Source organism: Emydura macquarii, unplaced genomic scaffold (genome assembly GCF_026122565.2).
Source record: "Emydura macquarii macquarii isolate MOO-44397 ecotype Brisbane River unplaced genomic scaffold, CSIRO-AGI_Emac_v2 contig_1107, whole genome shotgun sequence".
NCBI lineage: Eukaryota > Metazoa > Chordata > Testudines > Chelidae > Emydura > Emydura macquarii.
Window position 1 is genome coordinate 37,574 of NW_027131244.1, and position 23,266 is coordinate 60,839.

General features: G+C 45.3%; 1 long non-coding RNA gene across 1 annotated transcript; it reads left to right on the plus strand.

Annotated features, from left to right (window-relative positions):
• Nucleotides 1–9,208: 9,208 nt before the first annotated feature.
• Nucleotides 9,209–23,264, plus strand: LOC137151537 (uncharacterized). Its single transcript, XR_010919292.1, has 3 exons — nucleotides 9,209–9,342; nucleotides 9,865–10,008; nucleotides 23,167–23,264. It is a non-coding gene; the product is annotated as an uncharacterized lncRNA (long non-coding RNA).
• Nucleotides 23,265–23,266: the final 2 nt, after the last annotated feature.

The window sequence follows — 23,266 nt, forward strand, 5'->3', positions numbered from 1 at the left end:
CTGAATTCTGTGACTGTACCCTAAAAAGAAAAAGAGAGAAGCAGCCTTAGATCTCTCTCCCTTTTGACATTACATTCTGTGTGAAGGAGAAAAGCTACCTTCTAACTTCAAAATCTCACTTCAATATTTATTTGTGTGTATTTTAAACTTTAGAATAATTTTACACTAACTTCAGTTGTATTGTCTAACTACAGTATTATCTAATATATTTATACCTTACACTCTACACAAGCCTTATCCCAATCTTTCTGTAGGAATTTAACTAATTCCCATTTTACATTTGTCAATTTTATATACTAAAAACAGGGTACTTTGGGATAATTCTCTTTCTATACTTGAATGGTACAATGTTTACCCGTTGGTATATGGAATTACCTTTAATACACTCTCTCCTTTTTTCTGCCAATTAATTCAAATACCAGGATCTCCCTGCAGTATACTGTCTGTCAACTTTCTAAGAAAACACCCTCAGTCTGCTTAATTAACTTTAATTTGAATACTTGGTTAATCAAGCTGCTTTCTGAACTTTCATACTTGTAAAATTGCCTATGAATGCCACCAAATCGAAGTTAGCCCTCTCTGATCTGCATTGTTTTATAATAATCAAGTGGGGTGATTCTTGCACCTTATTGTATGTGTCCCTGCAACCATTCCCCGCGAGGTACGTCTGCCCGAAGACGGCTGAATTCCAAGCTGTACCTAGTAATCAGATGCAAAACCGAGGCCCAGACTCCAGGCGTAGGGCTAGGCTGCAGATCCTGGACGAGGGCTATTTAAGGGCCACTGCCCCACGTGGGCCTCCTGGGTAGGGGAGAGCAGATAGGATCCGCGGGGAGCCATGGTGGCGGCGGCTGCCCGACTCCAGCTCTCACTGCTGCTGCTGCTGCCGCTGCCGCCTGGTGCCTCCTGCTGCCTGGGTGGGCTCAACATCTAGCTGGGCGGCCAGGTTGCCGGTGGGGGCCCGGGAGGCTGAGCGCCTGGCCTGCGGGCATGCTCTGTTCTGCCCTGCCTGGGACAGGTGAGGGGGCGGCAGGCCAGGAGGAGGGGAGCATGGGGAGAGGTGGAGGACGAGGGGGTCAGTCTGCAAACGCCACACCCTAGACCCAGCAACATGGTCATGGAGCAGCGGGGGGAACCTTTCCATCCTCGCCACACCCTGTTCTTCCTGAGGCTCCTGCCCCACATGCTGGTCCTTCCCCACACCACACCCCGCTTCCCAAGAGCAGCTGCCCCCAAACTCTTCCCTTTCCCTTCCTTTTCTTTTAAATCTGCTTGTGGGCTAGCAATTGGCCGTTTGAGGTTTTTTTTCTGGATATAATTTGACAAAACCAATCTTAGTACCCTAAAAACACTCCTGATTGATGGTGAGCTGACTTCAGAGACGGGCAGGTATGTTTTAAACTGTCATTTTTAAAATTCAATCAACCTGTCTTCTATGATTTTACTTCCATCATTTTCCTGTCAAACTGTGATGCTATTTCCTTAGCAAATATTGGGTTAGAAATCTACCTCTTCAAAGAGAGAGAACATTGCCATGAGTTCTGTCTGCTACATTTCTTCATCTTTGTGTTGGAGAAGTCATGTAGGCTGACAAATGGAAAGGTTCCATAGCTTTTCTGAATTGCCTTTCAGTTTTGTCTGTTTTTACGTGCAGTCTTTTGATCTAATTAAAATGTTTCCTCTGACAGTGATAAGACCCATTGCTGTTTTTTTTAATTAAATTTAAAGTCACATCATGTTGCCAATTTGAATCCCAAAATATGTAGCGTAAAATCTAGAATCAACAAGAGTGTAAGGCAAACTAAAATATTCAGGAATCGTCTATGTAAATAAGATTCAGAACTAGTGCTAAAAACTGAATGAGCTTATGGCTTGGTGTATTGCCTAGGATGTTGTGGGTTACATATGGGATACTTCAAAATGTGTTATATAGTCTAATATATTCCTATCCTGTGCATGTGTGTATATAATATATACACTAATATCACAGTGAGGGCTTGATTATATGCATCCTGCAACCATGCCACTTAGGCCTGAGATATCCTCAGATTAGTTTAGTATGTATTTATGATTTAGCATGAAGTACTATCCAAAATGTAAAAGGGTGCTTTTCAAACAGAGGTAGATAATGCCTGCCTCAAAGACAGTACAGTCTGAAAAGTCTTGATGACTATAAAGATTTTGTAAGTAAAGCAGTTTGTGGTTAGTAATCAAAATGGAAACGTAAGTCTCATGCAAAGTAATATTGGTGATTCAGTAACTGGCACTCCTGCGTTTTAGTAATGGCCCAGGTTAGTGCTGAGGGCACTGGTGCTATTGGAGATACCTTTGAATTAAGACATAAAATTGAGGTCCTAACCTTTTGTGGACATAGAAAATCCAGTAGCATATTAATGCAAGGAGGGGAGGTTTGTGCCCTTTTTAACTCATTTTGACTTATGAAGAAAGCCTAAAAGATTTAAAAAACAAAACAAACATCCCTTACTTGTTTTACATTGGCATCTGGGTGTTTCTCTCCTGGGAGGAAGTGAAGCCTGAGCACTGCGAGGAAAGTATATTTTTTTTAAGTATTTAGACTGCTTCAGACTTATTTAACACCTATTTAACTCAAACACTTGGGGGAAAAGGGTCCCTCTTTAAGGATTCAACACCAACTCTCCTCTGGTAGCTGCATTCTCCACTGGAGTCATCTAAAAAGAAGATTAAGAAAGAATAGACTTGACGTTCTTCATATTTTTAGAGCTTAAACCAGGGCTCAACAAACCCCAGGCACCATGGCACTTAGAAGTTTAAGTCTGGCGCCTAGTATTTCTCCATGGGGAGCAGCTGCCACGCTCCAGCCAGGGCGCCACTGCGCCCATGTGGCATGGCTGGGAGGGGGGAGCGCTGCGGCTGCCGTGCACCAGCTAGGGCGCCCTGCCGCTGGGCCCACGTTGTGGGAGAGGGGCAGGGGGAAGGGGCGGGGCCGGGAGGGGAGAGTGGCCGCTGCGCTCCGGACAGGGCGAACCACCTTTGAGCCCATGTTGACTGGCTCTTTTATTTTTGGGCTGGCTCCTAACTCCGAAGCAAATTTGTCGAGCCCTGGCTTAAACCAAAAAGAAAATCCATCTTCCAACCAAAAAACAAAAAAGGTTTTTTGTTTTTCAGAGCTCCTTTTATATTATAAAGAAGTGCAAAACAACAAGGTCTTCTATGCCTATGCACTCTTTCTAAAAGGAGTGTTGCCCCTAGCATTTTGGTCAAATTCTAATTTCAGTATTTGCCTGAATTTCTTATTCCGTGGATAAAATATTCTTAACTTTTTGTACAACTGTTGTTTACTGTTGAACAGCACTTGCTGTCCCCTGGAGGCTGCATTTCAGCTGTGGGTGAAGTAATTGTGTATGTGGAATTATTTGAATTGAGAGATGCTATGTAAATATACCATATTATCTAGATTTCAATTTTTGTATTGACTGTCACCTTTTTGAAAAGGGAGAATCTGAAGCTCTCCTAAGGGATTTGCCCTTTCAAACTGATATTTTTGATATCAACATTAAAGATGACAAAAATAGAGGAAAAAACACTTACTGTCTCTTTCTTTTTAGAGAGGACCTGATGAACTTCTTTCAGGCAGTGTACTCAATAGCCCGAACTCTAACATGAGCAGCATGGTAGTTACTGGTAAGTGTTGCCCTTTCAAAGGAAAAATCTATCATTTAATCTCAGAATCCTTTCCTGTTTACAAGGGGAAAATAATAAAAGTAGAATCCATCCTACTGTACAAGAATAGATTGTTTTCATGCACCAGATTTTAACAGCCCTGTATCTGCATTGAAACACTCAAAATATTTGAGAAGAGTAAAGCGTTTAAATTAATGGAAATTTACAGATGATTAAACAATTCTTTGAGCCAAACAGCCACTTGTCAGGGCATCCCTGCTGGATTAGCCTGCTCAGTTCACAGCAGTGGACTAACTTTAACTCTTCCCCCCAAAATATTACCCTCCACACACACATCCCAAAAAAGAAAAATCTGTGGGCAGAGACAAAGAATGTGAAATATCAGCCTGTGGTGTGAAAATTCCTGAAAGTTGAGTGACTGTAAACTAAGGGTTAGAATGGAAACAGTTATCCAACTTCAGCTGTAGCAGTTGCTGCTGCTGCTCCTGTAATCCAGGGTAGAAAACTCCATCAGTGCAAAACATCTAACAAATTTTATTGGTATTAAACCCACTAAACTTTGGGGGTTTAACAATCAAGGTGTCTGTGGTAATTTTTAACTCTGTCTCATTAAATATATGCTTTGATAGATATTTAATTGCGTTTGCAAAACTCTTAGTAGTGTAACATACAAGTGATCATGTATGTCTTAAAATACAGTTTAACGATGCTAATTTGACATCCTTTCTTAAGAAGAGGTGTATTATAAATTGATGAATTAATTTATGTCCTCTTTTTTTATAAAGCCATAGCTAAACTGACAGTGGTTAACAATAAAATGTATAAATACAGGTATTTATGTAACTAAGTTCACAAATCAGAATTTGTAATAGTATCAGCTGGATGTTTAAAAATAATTATTACCCATGCTAAATTTTGGTGATATATTGGCCAGTTTATCATTATGTAGTAATAATGTAACTTGACATTGATGATCTTGGTTTTGATATAATTGTCATATAGATGTGCTTTGTATATATGGTCACAAGCAAAAACTTTGTTTAAAAATAAGCTTTATGCCTGAAAGTGTTTTCAGTGGAATCTAGCTAAAACATCAAGAACTGTAACTTTGTTTACGAAACCTTATATAACTTTTTAGATCAATTGGTAAAAGTCTATACTGTGGATTTGAAGATGTGGGGTCAAACCCTGTTGGTGATATATGCTGGGGAAAATAGTCTCTAATAATATGATTTGTGAATATGCATAATAATAGTATGCAGAGAGCAGACTTAAGGTTATATGGGTAGCCTTAATTTTGGCATTTCCCAACTTTGAGTGCTTGACTTTGCAATCTTAATATTCTTAACATATTTTTAGTATGTAATATATGCATGAGATCCCCTCTACTTAGCATTTATTTGGAAACAAGTGTAGAAGGATATGTTCTGTGCATCACAAGTAGGTGGATTATCTGTGCCCTGGCTTTCTCTGAGTGGCTTCATTCAGTGCCAAATGGTAATAACAGTTTTGAAAACTGAATGAATTTCATCTTTTCAAACTCTAACATTTTTATTGTGAAAGTTCACTTTAATATATACTTTGTAAAAATGTATAAAGGGAAGTGTTACTCAATCGGCTCACAAGCTTGGTATAAGACCCGCATGTGGTTTCTGCTGGCTGGGAAAGAGAGAGGGCAAAGGCAACACATCACTGCTTTCTGTTAGCAGGTGGAATTAGAACTTGTGAGAAACTGCACGTCTTATCTGTTGTTGGAGCTCCATACTTTTCCATGAGACATTGGGTAGACTGCTTTTTCTTGTTACATGCCACACACTGCTCATTTAATGAGCTGAGGTGGAGACAGCTATCCATTTCTCACTCTGAGCCACAAATTACAAGGAATCTCTGTCTGTTTTCATTTAAACAATCAGCAGCCTGGGATTTCTCACAGAGTAAAATGGTAAAGGTAAAATGACCAGAACAAAAGGACATTATTATACTTACAGTTCTAGATATAACTCTCATATCAAACCATTTCAAAGATTAGGGAGGGAAATAATCATTTGAGAGGATAGAAGTTTGTACTTAGGTTTTGAAATCTAATCTTAAATTTACCCGTTCATCTCCACAAGTTCAATATAAATTTAAAAAAGTAATACTATAGGAAACTTGAAAATCTTCTTCCACTTTAAATAAAGTATTTTTATGCAAACATTTCTAACATTCCATTGTTGAATATACTTTATTATTTAAATAAAAATGTAAAGATGTATTTTAAGATGTAGCTTAATTTAATAAAAAAATCTAAATTATGAGTATGCTTTTAACACATGATAGGATAATTGTTTTCCTTTTCCTGAAACTTTGAGAAATTTGAGAAAGATTTATTAATGTAGATCAACAATTTGATATTTCAGCATAACTGAATACTTGGCACATAACATACATGAAGTCAAATGATACTCCCTGAAATTAACACTTTCCTTAAAAGATTTTGGGCCCTTAGAAACCCACGTTACAACAAGTGTAGCAGCCACTCCCTACTGTTTACACCGAGAGAGCATCTTTATAGATTGGCACAGAGTCCACCCATGGTGCATAAACCCCATCTCTCAGAGTCAAAATAGCTTTTCTTAATCCAATCAGGAAACTGGAATCATTAGTGCATACTCATGGCCAGTCATCATGAAACAATGTCGCTTGATTTTTTAAAATTTTTTTAAAAAATTGTATTTTTTGCATTTTTATTAGTGAATGTCTTTTATGCTAAATTTTCATAGAGAAACAAAGACCAAAAAATACATTGGGTGGGACTACATCGGGGCCAGGAATGGCAATTTTCTTGGTTTCTTAGCAGAAACTGTCATGCTCAAAGAAGTGAAGGGTATCAGAGCTCGGGCTCCAGTCCAAGCCCAAAAGTCTACACGATGAAGAAACAGCCCCGCAGCCCCAAGCTCTGTGAGCCCGAGTCGGCTGGCATGGGCCCAGGTTTTTCTTTGCTCTGTAGACACATACCCTAAGAGGTCCGGGACAAAGCATCCACTACCATGTGGATTGTCCCTTCCAACTCTGTCAGTGGAGGTGCCACTACTGGAATACTGCATCCAGTTCTGCTGTTTACATTTTAAAAAGGATGATGAAAATTTGAAGAGGGTGCAGAGAAGAGACAAACAATTTGAGGCCTGGAAAAGTGCCTTAGGGTGAGAGACTTAAACTCAATCTGGAAATTTATCATAAAGAAAATGAGAAGTGATATGAGGAGTGGGTGGGTAAAGTTCTATGCAAGAGATCAGACTAGATGATCATGATGATCCCTTCTGACCCCTGAGTCTATGATTAGTTAAGTACCTTCACAGAGAGAATATAGAGTACTAGAGGACTCTTTAATGTGACTGAGAAGGGCATAACATGAATCAATGGCTGGAAATTAAAGCCAGACAAATTCAAATGAGAAATAAAGTACACATTTTTAATAGTGGAGGTGATTAATCATTGGAACAAACTAACAAATGTAGTGGTGGGTTCTCCAGTTCTTGATGGTTTTTAAATTGAGACTTGATGTCTTTATGTGTTAGTGAAATCCATTTTAAGGCACTTAGAAGAGAGGAAGGTGTTCAGGAACAGTCAACATGGATTCACCAAGAGAAAATCATGCCTGTCCAATCTGATTGCTTTCTATGAAGAAGTGACTGGCTTTGTGGATGTGGGGAAAGCAGTGGACGTGATATACCTTGACTCTAGCAAAGCTTTTGATATGGTCTCTCACAGTATTCTTATCAGCAAGTTAAAGAAGTATGGGTTGGATGAATGGACTATAAAATGGATAGAGAACTGGCTAGAGCATAGGACTCAACGAGCAATGATCAATGGCTCCATGTCTAGCTGGCAGCCGGTCACAAGCGGAGTGCCCAAGGGGTCGGTCCTGGGGCCGGATTTGTTCAACATCTTCATTAATGATCTGGGGTAGATTGTTCAACATCTTCATTAATGATCTGGGGTAGATTGCACCCTCAGCAAGTTTGCGGATGACACTAAGCTGGGGGGAGTGGTAGATACCCTGGAAGGTAGGGATAGGATACAGAAAGGCCTAAACAAACTGGAGGATTGGGCCAAAAGAAACATGATGAGGTTCAACAAGGACAAGTGCAGAGTCCTGCACTTTGGACGGAAGAATCCCATGCACAGCTACAGACTGGGGACTGATGAGTTAGGCAGCAGTTCTGCAGAAAAGGACCTGGGGGTAACAGTGGATAAGAAGCTGGATATGAGTCAGCAGTGTGCCTTGGCTGCCAAGAAGGCTAATAGCATATTGGGCTGCATTAGTAGGAGCATTGCCAGCAGATCGCAGGAAGTGATTATTCCCCCCTATTCGGCACTGGTGAGGGCGCATTTGGAGTATTGTGTCCAGTTTTGGGCCCCCCACTACAAAAATTATGTGGACTAGTTGGAGAGAGTCCAGTGGAGGGCAACAAAAATGATTAGGGGGCTGGAGCACAAGACTTATGAGGAGAGGCTGAAGGAACTAGGCTTGTTTAGTCTGTAGAAGAGAAGAATGAGGGAGGATTTGATAGCAGCCTTTAACTACCCGAAAGGGGGTTCCAGGGAGGATGGAGCTAGGCTGTTCTCGGTGGTGGCAAATGACAGAACAAGGAGCAACGGTCTCAAGTTGCAGGGCGGGAGGTCTAGGTTGGACATTAGGAAAAAGTTTTTCACTAGGAGGGTGGTGAAGCACTGGAATGGGTTACCTAGGGAGGTGATGGAATCTCCATCTTTAGAGGTTTTTAAGCTGAGACTTGACAAAGCCCTGGCTGGGATGATATAGCTGAGGTTAGTTCTGGTTAGTCCTGCTTGAGCAGGGAGTTGGACTAGATGACCTCCTGAGGTCCCTTTCAACTCTATGATTCTAAATACGAGTTATTGAGCTCAGTATAGAGGTATATGAGTGAAATTCTATAGTAATTTTATACATGAGAGCAGACTAGAAAGCCTAATGGTTCCTTCTGATCTAAATATATTAATTTAATGCTGTAGTTATGACTGAGTGGATACCGCCACCACTCTGAAGTCTTAAAAGTGGAGGACTTCTCCATTCTCTCCTCTCTGTGGAATTCACCAACAAAAACTCTCATTACGCAGGCTGGGCTCTGAGAGAATTTTGACATAAGTTCCTGCCTATCGATTTATAGTTTTTTCACACAGTATCAAAGTGAAATGAACTGGACTTTTTTGTCAGTTACATAGAATTTTCTCTAGTCCTCTGATATCCCCTTTGTTCTCCATGAACTTTGTCATATGACCTCTAGCAGTTCCAAATTTTCATCTGCTTGTTAGTTCCTTTGGAAATCTTAGGTAAATGTGAAATGGCTTTGCTGACATGAATGGGAGGGTGCATAGTTCACAGGATGACTTGAATATTTCGTCTCAAGTACAAAGTGCATCTTATTTGAAAAGTTTGTCTGTGTAGATATTTTCTAAAATATTACTGACTTGTACATATGAAATGGAGTTTAAAAATGTCTTTCAGCTAATGGTAATGACAACAAGAAATTCAAAGCAAAGGCTAAAATGGATGGGACTCCTTCTCGTGTTCTTCATATCAGGAAATTGCCTGATGATGTGACAGAAACAGAAGTTATTGCATTAGGCTTACGTTTTGGCATGGTAACCAATGTTCTGATGCTAAAAGGAAAACATCAGGTATTCTTCTTGTTTTGGTATTCTGTTTATAGTACAATGATTAAGTATTTTCTAATTCGAAAATATACTGGTAAAATGTTACTGAGGTTAATCCCGATGTAATAGTAAATAATTAAGATGAAAAGCCTTATATTCTTTCAGTTTGTACTCCTCTGCTGTGAACTTCGTACTACTTCTAGTACATTTTATCTCAGAAAGTAGTGAAGAGCTAACAGTTCAGAGCAGATGACACTCAAAAAATTTGACTTCCAAGCTAAACATTTAGGCCAACCTCTTCAAAGATATAATTTTATGTGCACAAACACCAGTTTGCTAAACTGGACAGACGTAAAATGTTGTCTTTGAAGATACGATCTTTATTTGCTAACTACAGACCCATTACAGAGAGTTGGGTTTTTTTCCGGAAAAACATGAAAAACTAGAAATCTTATCAAATCCCAGCATTATGTGTTTTATTCTAGCAATACAAAGTGTAAATAGTGTGTAAATACTACTTTTTTAAAAAAAATTCTTACATTATAGGCTTTTTTGGAGCTGGCAACAGAAGAAGCAGCTATCACTATGGTTAATTATTATTCTGCTGTGACACCTCATCTTCGTAACCAACCCATCTATATTCAGTACTCTAATCATAAAGAACTAAAGACTGATAATACACTAAACCAGGTATATTTACTGTTATGGAATATAACAAATGTATACAATAGTAAATGAAGCATTGCATATATTCATAGCTACATAGTATATAGTTGAATGTATTTTTGTATAAACTAAACTTCATTTATAATAACTACAGTTTATTGTGATGTTATAAAGGACATAGAGTTTGGAATTTTGCATGATGCAATTACATGTCAAATTTTGATTAATGTATTTCATTGTTAATTGTTTCTGACTTAATTGGAATTTTTTCATAAAATAAACCTTAATCTTGGCTCTTGGTTTAAAAGTTACATGACTAAAACTTTACATGTCTTGGTTCTGGCTTTTGAGAGTTCAGTACCATATAGAATTGCCCCAACCCTATTCGCTAATGCAGAGGCCTACTCTAGTGCTTTGACTCATAATTCAATAACATTGATAAGTTTATTTGGTCTGCTCTTCTCACAGCACAGTTGCTAAAGAAAAATGCATTAATGATCACCCTGGGAAAAAATGTATTCAATAACTGAGAATTTTGTTTGATCTTGGATGTATGTAGAACCTATTATTCTTTCACAACAGGTGTAATACACATTTTTAATAGAACAGGGAATCTGTTTCAAAGATAACATAGCAGGAGCAGTAAAGGTCTTCCTAGTATCTGAGGTTGCTGTATCCTACAAAGAATGGAGAAAAGAAGCATTGACCCTTCGCAGGTTAAATGCTAATATCTTCATGTTCATTTCTTGTGTTTCCTTCTCGATCAGACTAATGCAGTCTTTTGTGTCAATCTGCAGTTCCTGTTACTCTGTTACTTTAGGTCCTTTCGGATACAACAGTGTGTTAGTGGCAAATTACTTCTTTATTACCTTTTTAAGAGAAGTTTTCTGGAAACTTCCCTGCTTAACATTTTTGCTTTCCATTAAAATTAAGTTCATCATTAATTTCCCTATCTGGCACTACAAACTCACTAGATCTTCTGGTGCTCTGAACAGTCTCCTATCTCTGAAAGAAATATTTTACATTGTAAGTTTAAAAAGTGCCAGCTGTAAGAAATGGGTACTTCAAGGTAAACGGAACTAAGTTTGTAAAGGGGAATTAAAAAACATGCCACCAGCATGGGCAATAAGTGGTGGGTGCATGTACTGCCTTAAACTACAGGAACACTATGAGGCGTGTACTTTCCTTTAATTTTCTTTGAGGTCCTGTGGCAATGTCTGCCCGCTTCAGCCAACCGTCTTCTCTGATGTGATGTCCTCAGCCTTTAGACAGTATCCTTGCTAACAATACCATCTTTGTTTTAGCACTATGTTGGCTCAGTCTTGCAAGCATCCTTATTTTAACTATTTTTTATTTAGAGTAAATTAATTGACAGTACAATGGAATAAATATTCTGTGACATCACCAGCGTGATGGAGCAATATACAGAGCAGGAGCCAACTGGTTCTCTCTTCGAGTGATTGCTCATATGCATTCCAACAGAGGTGAGTGCGCGCCCCGTGCACGAGTCTCCGGAAGCTTTTTTGCCCTAGCAACCCCCGCAGGGTCGGCTCCGGCGCCCCGTGGAGTGCCGCGCTCATGTCGCGGTATATATAGCGCCGCCGACCCCTCGGGTCCCCAGTTCCTTCTTTCCACCCGTAACGGTAGCTGGAACGCTAGTGCCCCTTGCTATTATATGCAAGTAGCAACCTTTGTTTTATATGTAAATAGTTAAGTAGTAGTTAATAGTTCTGTCATAGTGTAAATAGAGTAGTGTTATTAGTTAAGGACTTTGGCCCTTCGGGGCTGGCACAGCCATGCCGGGATCCACAGGATTCAAAGCCTGCGTGGTGTGCATGAAGGCCTTCTCAGTCAGTGACCCCCATGACAGGTGCCTTCGCTGCCTGGGAGAACTGCATCGCAAAGAGCGCTGTAAAATATGCAAAGCCTTCAAGCCACGGACACAAAAAGAACGCGATGCCCGCTTGAAGGCTATGTTAATGGAGTCAGCGCTTCGCCCCGACTCCGAGCCCTCCAGGTCGCCGGCGGCACCGAGTGTCTCGTCGGTGCAGAGCGCCCCGCCGGCACCGACCACAGCGGCACCGACGGCACCGACGAAGACGGCACCGACGAAACCGGCACCGACTAAAAAGAAGCGGCCCAAGGCCGTACTCATGGACTCCCCCCAGCGACCGGAACTGCTGGGGGCGATTCAGGAGATGCCCCAGCCCCATGCCATGGACATGTCGGCACTGGCATCTCCTCACAGGGAGCCTCCCCCGACCCCGGGGGGTGGGGTAGTGCCCCTGCAGGGACCGTCGACGCCGGAGGCGTTTGCGGCTTCTCGTGCCCTCATGGGCATGCCCACGCCTCCGTCCCCCCCTCGGCCGAGGGTTCCGGGAATAGCGTCTCGGGGTAAACCCGCGCTGGGTTACCCCGGTGGGTGGCAGAGACGGCAGGAGAGGTCTCCCCCCAGACGGTCAAGGAGGGGCGGCGACAGCTCCCCTCCTAGCTCCGACCATGGGTCGTTGAGCCCCTCGGCACCGCGCCGGCCAGGGCGGTCCTGAGACGCCGGCAAGAGGCATCACAGTTCAGCCTCTGAGGGTTCCCGATCTCTGGAATCCAGGCGCCGATCACCAGCCCATGCCTCGGCACCGGCAACTACGGCACCGAGAGAGCGTTCTGGGGGACGCAGCCCGGTGCGCTCACCCACCAGCGGCCGGCACCGATCTCCTCGACGGAGATCCAGTTCATCCAGGCGCTCCACACCTAGAGACACTCGGCACCGGTCCCGCTCCCGGCACCGGTCCAGTTCCCCGAGGCACAGCCGGCACCGGTCTCCCTCCCCAGCCTCCCGGTACCGGTCCCGTTCCCCGAGGCGCAGCCGGCACCGGTCTCCATCTCCGCCCTCAGTACGGAGCAGAGGCCGACGCTCCCGATCCCCAACAAGGAGCCCGGTGCGGGTCCCGGTGGCCGAACAGGAGTCCCGGCACCGGTCTAGATCCCCGGTGCACACTCTGCGTACCACGCAGCGGAGCAGGGAGACGCGTCGTGAGACCCCTAGCCCAGTCGGGATCGTGGCTCAGCGCACATCGGCACCGGTAGAGGCCCCAGACTCCGGCCGCCGGACAAGCAGTAGCCGAGATCGAAGGGGCTCTAGATCCCCGACGCATAGCCCGGTACGGGCTTCGGCACCGGAGCACACGGCACCGACTGTTACGGCACCGCACTCGAAGGAGCAGACGCCAAGACGCCGCTCCAGGTCTCCACCTTATAAGCGCCATGCGAAATCAAAGGTGCACAGGAGGCAATCCTCCTCTTCCTCCAGCCGCTCCCCCCCACGCCGGCGTCGTCAACATCGCCAGGACCACTCCTGGTCATCTAGGAGTACTTCTCGGGAGCGGGGAGATAGGAACCGCGGACCTAGGAGGCACCACGCGCATAACACCGTCGCTCAAGGGGTCTCCTCCTACGCGGCACCGGTACCGGTACCGCATGGATCCTACCCGGCACCGGGAGCGGTGCTGTCATGGCCGCATGGCCCTTGGCAATGGCCGTACTGGCAATGGGCCCCGCAGACCACACAGGGCACGGGGTCGGCACCCTCCATGGGACCTCACCCCCCTATCCCCCCCTCAAAGCCAAGAGGAGAGAGGGAACTCTTCGGAGGAAGAGTCTGATCCCTTGGAAGGCCCATCCACTGGGCCAATTCCTCAGTCCTCCTCTTCATCCCCAGCAGAGGCAACGGCGAGAGATCGGGGGACCCCTCTGCCAGACTTCAAAACTTACCAAGAGCTCCTCAAGCGTCTGGCAGAGAATTTAAAGCTGGACATCAAGGAGCTAGTAGAGGAGGAGGACCCTCTCTTTGGAGCTGTAGGACCAGCAGGTCCATCTAGGATCGCACTCCCGGTCCATGAGAGCGTGCTCAAACTTGTTAAGCCCCTCTGGGAGAACCCAGCCTCAGTGGCACCTACCTCTAAGACAGCAGAGAGGAAATATTATGTGCCACTGCAAGGGTTTGAGTACCTGTTTAACCACCCAGCCCCAGGGACCCTGGTCGTGGACGCGGTAAATCAGCGGGACAGGCAGGGTGCACATGCAAATACTCCCAAAAATAAGGAGAGTAAGAAACTCGATCTCTTTGGGAGGAAGGTATACTCCACAGCAGCGCTGCAGCTCCGTATGGCCAACTATCAGGCGCTGCTGGGACGCTACACTCTTAACCTGTGGTCCTCCCTCCAGAGGTTTCTCCAAGGCCTGCCCCAGGATATGTTGGCAGACTTTACTACGCTGGTCCAGGAGGGCTCCTTGGTTGCCAATGCTGCCCTTCAATCGGCTAGCGATGCCACGGACGCGGCGGGGAGGGCTATGGCCTCGGGCATAGTTATGCGCAGGGCATCCTGGTTACAATCCTCCGGACTCTCGCCTGAAGTTCAGCAGGCCATTCAGGACTTGCCCTTTACGGGAACTGGCCTCTTCTCTGAAAGAACTGATGAGAAGCTGCACGCCTTAAAAGACTCTAGAGCCACCCTGAAATCCCTGGGTCTCTATGTGCCACAAGCAGCTAGGAGGCAGGGTCGACCACGCCCCCCTAGGCAGCAGCAACAGCAGCCTCCACCGAGACCACCTCCTAGACCCCCTCAGTTGAGAAGGGGCAGGGATCGGTTCCGACAATCCAATCGTCGGGACCGCCAAGGCCCAGCTGGGGGCTCCCAGCAAGGGCCGCAAAAGGGTGCCAAGCGGCAGTTTTGATGGGATGCCCGAGGGTGGCACCCCCCCCATCTCCTGGAATACTCGGACTTTCATGAATAGACTGCGTCCGTTCCTTCCCGAGTGGCAGAGCATAACCTCAGACCGCTGGGTACTGAGTATAATACAAAGAGGTTATGCCCTGCAACTCTCTGCCTTCCCACCGGACCTTCCCCCTACCCCGTCCCTCTTCAGGGACCCCTCTCACGAGCAGCTCCTTATTCAGGAGGTGAATGCCCTCCTCCTCCTGGGGGCGGTGGAAGAGGTTCCTCTTCAGGAAAGAGGCAGGGGGTTCTATTCCCAGTATTTCCTTATCCCCAAGGCGAAGGGAGGCCTCAGGCCCATTCTGGACCTTCGGCGTCTAAACAAGTTCATCAGACGCCTCAAGTTCCGCATGGTCTCCCTAGCCTCCATCATTCCCACACTAGATCCAGGAGATTGGTTTGCTGCCCTCGACCTACAGGATGCCTACTTTCATATTTCCATCCTCCCGGGCCACAGGCAGTTTCTACGCTTTCAGGTAGCTGGTGGCCACTACCAGTTCTCGGCCCTGCCCTTTGGCCTCTCTTCAGCTCCCAGGGTTTTTACAAAATGTATGGTGGTGGTGGTTGCCCACCTCCGCCGCAAGGGAGTTCAGATCTTCCCCTACCTAGACGACTGGCTAATCCGGGGCTGGTCCAGAGACCATGTTCAGAACAGCCTGACACTGACTTGCACAATATGCAGCAGGCTGGGTCTGCTCATAAACGAGCAGAAGTCCACCCTCACACCAGTACAACGAATAGACTTCATAGGGGCCACTCTGGATGCAGTTCAAGCCAGGGCTTTCCTTCCGCAGCCCCGCTTCGAGGCAATGACTACCATCATAGACAATCTCCACAGGTCCCCCACGACCACAGCCAGGCACTGCCTTCAACTGTTGGGACACATGGCGGCTTGCACCTATGTCGTGAGGCTTGCTCGCCTCAAACTCAGAACCCTGCAGGGTTGGTTGGCCTCTGTATACGCTCCGGCCAGGCACTCCCTTGGACGGGTAGTCACTGTCCCAACTTCGGTTCTGAGGTCATTAATTTGGTGGACGAACCCCACGGAAGTATTGAGAGGGGTTCCCTTTGCAGAGTTGACACCCTCCATAACCCTGATCACGGACGCTTCGGATGTGGGTTGGGGGGCCCACGTGAACAGAGACCTCAGCACGCAGGGCCTCTGGTCAACACAGGAACAAAAGCTCCATATCAATGTACGGGAGCTCCGAGCGGTCCACCTGGCCTGCAAGGTCTTCCTCAGATTCCTGAAGGGTCAGGTAGTACAAGTCATGACAGACAACACAGCTGCCATGTTTTATATAAACAGGCAAGGGGAGGCTCGCTCATCGGCCCTCTGCCAGGAGGCGACGCAGTTGTGGGACCTTGCGGTGAGACACAACTTTCATTTGTCTGCTTCTCACCTCCCTGGGGTCAGGAACGACGAGGCGGACCGCCTCAGCAGGTCGTTCTCACCCCGCCACGATTGGTCACTACACTGGGAGGTGACAACTTTTCTCTTCCGCAAGTGGGGTATTCCCCAACTAGATCTATTTGCGTCGGCATCGAACAAGAAGTGCCCGAGGTTTTGCTCCCTCCGGGGGCGCGACCCGAACTCCATCTCCGACGCCTTCCTCATACAGTGGACGGGGGCTCTCATGTATGCCTTTCCCCCCGTCCCACTACTTCCCAAAGTACTCTTGAAAATAAAGAGAGACAGAGCCAATGTTATCCTCATCGCCCCGGTGTGGCCAAGGCAACACTGGTACAGCCTGCTGTTGGACCTCTCTATAGCCACGCCGATACCACTTCCGAAACGCTACGACCTGCTCTCCCAGGACCGGGGTCGCCTGCTGCACCCAGACCTGGACTCCCTACACCTGACAGCATGGAGGCTTTGTGGTTGACGGAGGGAGAGAGGGCCTGTTCGGCGCAGGTCCAACTAGTCTTACTGGGTAGCAGGAAACAATCTACCCAGGTGGTGTACAAGGCTAAATGGAAGCGTTTCACTGTTTGGGCGGCCTCCAGGGGTGTCCCGCCCAGTTGTTCGCCCATTCAGGCGATTCTTGAGTATCTGCTCCACTTGAAGTCACTGGGCTTGGCATTGGCCTCCCTCAGGGTACACCTAGCGGCCATCTCGGCCTTCCACGAACCACTGGAGGGAAGGTCGATCTTCTCACACCCTATGTCCATTAGGTTCCTCAAGGGGGTAGAGAGGCTATATCCGCAGGTCCGTGACCCGGTGCCTCTGTGGGATCTAAACCTGGTCCTCTCCAGGTTGACAGGACCCCCCTTCGAGCCTATGGCTACATGCCCTTTGCTCGTCCTCTCCTGGAAGGTAGCCTTCCTCGTGGCCATTACATCGGCCAGGAGGGTCTCCGAAATCAGAGCACTAACCTCGGAACCCCCATACATGGTTTTCTATAGTGACAAAGTGCGACTGAGACCCCACCCAGCCTTTTTACCTAAGGTGGTGTCCCAGTTCCACTATAACCAGGATATCTTCCTCCCCGTGTTCTTTCCCAAACCACACGGTTCGGAGGAGGAACGGAGATGGCACTCGCTGGACGTCAGAAGAGCCCTGGCCTTCTACATTGAGAGAACCAGGCCGTTCCGGAAATCAACGCAGCTGTTTGTGGCAGTGGCGGACCGGATGAAGGGCTCACCTGTCTCCACCCAGCGCATCTCCAACTGGATCACCACGTGTATAAAAACCTGCTACGAGCTGGCGAAGGTGCGACTCCCAGGTCCAGTCACCGCACATTCTACCAGAGCCCAGGCCTCATCCGCGGCCTTTCTGGAACGAGTGCCCCTGCAGGACATCTGCAGAGCAGCGACCTGGTCATCGGTACACACCTTTACGTCCCACTACGCCATCGTACAGCAGGCTAGAGAGGACGCAACCGTGGGCAGAGCCGTATTGAGAAGGGCTGCTCGCCAGTGACTCCTACCCACCTCCAAAGGTATGGCTAATTAATCACCTCTGTTGGAATGCATATGAGCAATCACTCGAAGAGAGAAAACAAGGTTACTTACCAGTAACTGTTGTTCTTCGAGATGCGTTGCTCATATTCATTCCAAACCCACCCTCCGTCCCCGCTGTCGGAGTCGGCAGAAAGAAGGGACTGGGGACCCGTGGGGTCGGCGGCGCTATATATACCGCAACATGAGCGCGGCACTCCAGGGGGCGCCGGAGCCAACCCTGTGGGGGTTGCTAGGGCAAAAAAGCTTCCGGAGACTCGTGCACAGGGCGCGCACTCACCTCTGTTGGAATGAATATGAGCAACACATCTCGAAGAACAACAGTTACTGGTAAGTAACCTTGTTTTATAATGGAGATGGACATTGTAGTACCTGTTCAGAAAACTGAAAGAGAGTTGTTGGAGAGTCATGTACAGAATATCCTATTAAGTCTGGTCAGCTGGGGCATAATTTTGTTACCTATATTTATAGGTTACATTTGAAAGCTGCTGCGGGTAGGCAGTTTCATTTTTAAAATGGTCCTTTTCTTACATTTTGAGACAGATAAATGCAAAGAAAAGAAGAAGGTAAATAGATTAAGTGCAAAGATGGAGAAAAGTACAAGTGGCTAAGATAAAGAGACAAGAGAGGAAGCTGTAATTAGAAAAGATGAAGTACCTTAAACAGTCAAGTTTTTGAATTTTGAAAGTAAAAACAAGTTGCATTTATTACTGTGGTTTTCCCATGATCAATAATCAGCAAGATGATTATCTTTGAAAAAGTCTAATCACAATGGGTTTATGCCTGAATAAACAAACAATTTTAAAGGAGTCATTTGAATGTTTCATGTCATTTTAATAATTTTGTAAGGCTATTTTGTCTTAAAAGACATGTAAACACAGCAATAAAATAAATTTAAAGTTCAGATTTAAAACATGTTTTTTACCTTATGTACTGCAGTACCTAGGCATAAATGAGGTGAGTTAAGAACAGAACGACTGCCACAACTGTGAATCTCTGTGATTGTCTGTTTGTCAGAATAAAATGTTTTAATATAGACTTGGTATTTTTATAGGCATATGTATTCTGATGTTTCTCAGATCAGAAGGTGAAATAGGCAGATGCAGTATAATATTATGAAATTTTGAAATAAATCAATTTTATGTAATACTTCATAAATTAAATATGTGGCTGATTTTACCTATTCCAACATTACATTTTCTCAAATATCTTCAAAAATAGTGTCATTTCTATACAAATATTAAAAATTAAACTGAACTTTTTCCTCACCCAAAACCATCCATTGCTCTTGTAATTTCTATGCTGTAGGCTTATTCAAACATTCATGCAGACTGATCTGCAGTCCGATTGACTTTAATGGAATTAAATGTGAGGAATAAGCATACATTAAAGAAAGAGTGTTTTGCAGACTCCGATGTATAAACGCAGAGCTTTACCTTTAGAATATGCAATATGCATTCATAGAATCATAGAATATTAGAGTTGGAAGGGACCTCAGGAGGTCATCTAGTCCAACCCCCTGCTCAAGCAGGACTAACCAGGACTAACCTCAGCTATATCATCCCAGCCAGGGCTTTGTCAAGCCTCAGCTTAAAAACCTCTAAGGATGGAGATTCCACCACCTCCCTAGGTAACCCATTCCAGTGCTTCACCACCCTCCTAGTGAAAAACTTTTTCCTAATGTCCAACCTAGATCTCCCGCCCTGCAACTTGAGACCGTTGCTCCTTGTTCAGTCATCTGCCACCACTGAGAACAGCCTAACCCCATCCTCCCTAGAACCCCCTTTCAGGTAGTTAAAGGCCGCTATCAAATCCCCCCTCACTCTTCTCTTTTGCAGACTAAACAAGCCCAGTTCCCTCAGCCTCTCCTCATAAGTCCTGTGCCCCAGCCCCCTAATCATTTTGGTTGCCCTCCGCTGTACTCTCTCCAACTTGTCCACATTCTTTTTGTAGTGGGGGGCCCAAAACTGGACACAATATTCTAAATGCGGCCTCACCAGTGCCGAATAGAGGGGAATAATCACTTCCCGTGACCTGCTGGCAATGCCCCTCCTAATGCAGCCCAATATGCTATTAGCCTTCTTGACAACCAGGGCACACTGCTGACTCATATCCAGCTTTTTATCCACTGTTACCCCCTATAGCTGTGCCTGGGATTCTTCCTTCCTAAGTGGAGGACTCTGCACTTTTCTTTGTTGAACCTCATGAGATTTCTTTTGGCCCAATCCTCCAGTTTGTTTAGGTCACTCTGTATCCTATCCCTACCCTCCAGGGTATCTACCACTCCCCCCAGCTTAGTGTCGTCCGCAAACTTGCTGAGGGTGCAATCTACCCCATCCTCCAGATCATTAATAAGATGTTGAACAAAACCAGCCCCAGGACCGACCCCTGGGGAACTCCGCTTGTGACCGGTTGCCAGCTAGACATGGAGCCACTGATCACTACTCGTTGAGCCCTATGCTCTAGCCAGTTCTCTATCCACTTTATAGTCCATTCATCCAACCCATACTTCTTTAACTTGCTGATAAGAATACTGTGAGAGATAGTATCAAAAGCTTTGCTAAAGTCAAGGTATATCACATCCACCGCCTTCCCTACATCCACAGAGCCAGTCACCTCATCATAGAAAGCAATCAGGTTGGTCAGGCATGACTTTCCCTTGGTGAATCCGTGTTGACTGTTCCTGATCACCTTCCTCTCTTCCAAGTGCCTTAAAATGGATTCCTTAAGGACCTTCTCCATGATTTTTCCAGGGATTGAGGTGAGGCTGGCTGGTCTGTAGTTCCCTGGATCCTCTTTCCTCCCTTTTTTGAAGATGGGCACTATATTTGCTTTTTTCCAGTCCTCTGGGACCTCCCCCTGTTGCCACGAGCTTTCAAAGATAATAGCCAATGGCTCTGAAATCACCTCAGGCAACTCCCTTAGCACCCTCGGGTGCATTGTATCCGGCCCCATGGACTTGTGAATGTCCAATCCTTCTAAATAGTCTTGAACCCGTTCCTTCAGCACTGCGGGATGTTCGCCTCCTTCCCATTCTGTGCCACCCAGTACAGCAGTCTGGGAGCTGATCTTGTCTGTGAAGACAGAGGCAAAAAAGGCATTGAGTACCTCAGCTTTCTCCACATCCTCCGTCACTAGGTTGCCTCCCTCATTCTCTAAGGGGCCCACACTTTCCCGAATCTTCCTCTTGTTGGCAACATGCCTGTAGAATCCCTTCTTGTTCCCCTTCACGTCCCTTGCTAGCTGCAACTCCAATTGTGCTTTGGCCTTCCTGATTTCATTCCTGCACGTTTGAGCAGTATTTTTATAATCCTCCCTAGTCATCTGACCAAGCTTCCACTTCTTGTAAGCTTCTTTTTTGCGTTTCAGTTCGCCAAGGACATCTTTGTTAAGCCAAGCTGGACGCCTACCATATTTGCTATTCTTTCTGCACATCGGGATGGTTTGCTCCTGTGCCCTCAATAAGGTCTTTTTAAAATACAGCCAGCTCTCTTGGGTTCCTTTCCCCCTCATATTAGCCTCCCAGGGAATCCTGCCCATCAGTTCCCTGAGGGAGTCAAAGTCTGATTTTCTGAAGTCCATGGTCCATATCCTGCTGTTCTCCTTTCTTCCTTTTGTCAGGATCCTGAACTCGACCATCTCATGGTCACTGCTGCCTAGGTTGCCACCCACTTCTACTTCCCCTACCAAATCTTCCCTGTTTGTGAGCAGCAGGTCAAGAGAAGCACGGCCCCTAGTTGGTTGCTTCAGCACTTGCACCAGGAAATTGTCTGCGACACTCTCCAAAAACTTCCTGGATTGTTTGTGCTCTGCTGTATTGCTCTTCCAGCAGATGTCAGGGTGATTGAAGTCTCCCATGAGAATCAGGCCCTGTGAACTGGAAACTTTCCCTAGTTGAGTAAAGAAAGCCTCATCTACCTCATCCTCCTGGTCTGGTGGTCTGTAACAGACACCCACCACGACATCACGCTTATTGTTCTTGCTTCTAAGCTTAACCCAGAGACACTCAACTGACGTATCTCCAGTTTCATACTGGAGCTCAGAGCAGTCATAGTGCTCTCTTACATACAGTGCAACTCCTCCACCCTTTCGCCCCTGCCTGTCCTTCCTGAACAGTTTATACCCATCCATGACAGTGCTCCAGTCGTGTGAGTTACTCCACCAAGTCTCAGTTATTCCAATCATGTTGTAGTTTCTTAACTGTGCCAGGATTTCCAGTTCCTCCTGCTTGTTTCCCAGGCTTCTTGCATTTGTGTACAGGCACTTGAGATAAGTAGCCGATTGGCCTACTTTCACAGTATGAATCGGGAGGCCTCCCCTGCTGCACCCTCCTCCTTCTGCTTCCTTGTGGTGTCCCTCTTCCCCACTTACCTTCGGGCTTAGGTCCCCGTCCCCTGTCGAAACTAGGTGGTGATTGATTATGATGTTTACCTGGCATGCACACTTTTTTTTTCTGTTGTGTATTGTTTTACCTCTTAAAAAGGTACTGTAATAAAACATGAAATTAAAACCCTATTTTTTTCCATTTTTTCCTCAGAAAATCACCTAACCCTTTTAAAATTGGATCATTTTTGCAATAGAAGTAGTTATGTAGACATGTGTGCTCATGTGTTGTTACTCTGTGATTATCCTAGGAATTTTTAAAACTGCTTGTTGCTTTAAGAAACATCTGGGATTTTTATTTTTTAAAGAGGTTGGATAATACAGACTGCAAGTAGTTTGCTTATCAGTGACCATTTAATTCTGATTGTGCTCGGTTACTGTGTATTATTTCATTAAAACACAAATTAGAATATTTTGAAGTATTATCCCTGCATTCTCTCTTCCTATCAGAACGTTTTTGCTTAATATTTCACTATTAATTTTGTTAACTCTAATATGAGTATTGTAAATATTATTTTTTAAAAAAACCTTGTTGTTCCATAAATCACATTATGATTCTGTAGGGTGGTTTTTTTGCTGCTGGTGTTGTGTTTTCGTTTTACTCCTCATTGTAACGTGTGGAAATGAAGATTCTTCTGAAATCGCCAAAAAGCTCATTTTTATCCTTGTGGTAGACTGCCATACTTGCTGCTAGGCCAGATATTGGCTTCGTTTGAAGCCATTTTCTGTTGTACAGTAAGAATCCATCATTATTTTCAGCATTACTGCCTTCTCCTTTGGAGGTAGGTTATGGTGGCTTCCATTATACTACCCTAATTCGGCACTGCACCTTACTGTCTAGATCTAGTAGATGGAGTAATTTTGCTGCCATATCACTGAAGGAATCTCTCAAATGTTTACCATTCTTCTGTTGTCAGTAGGTCTATTTTTAAAGGGGTGAACGTTTATTGTGCCAAAGGTAATTAGATATTTATTGGCAGTAAAAATATGAATATAGCTATAATCTTCTGAGCCTTCTTTTCTTGAAATACTTTCTTTGTAATACATACCTTTTCTTTTTATTTAGTGGGCTCCAGCTGTTTTTCAGACAAATACTCCCATAAATGGAACTACTGTTAGTGAGAGTGCAGTGACTCCAGCTCTGAGTACAGTACTTGGAATAATTA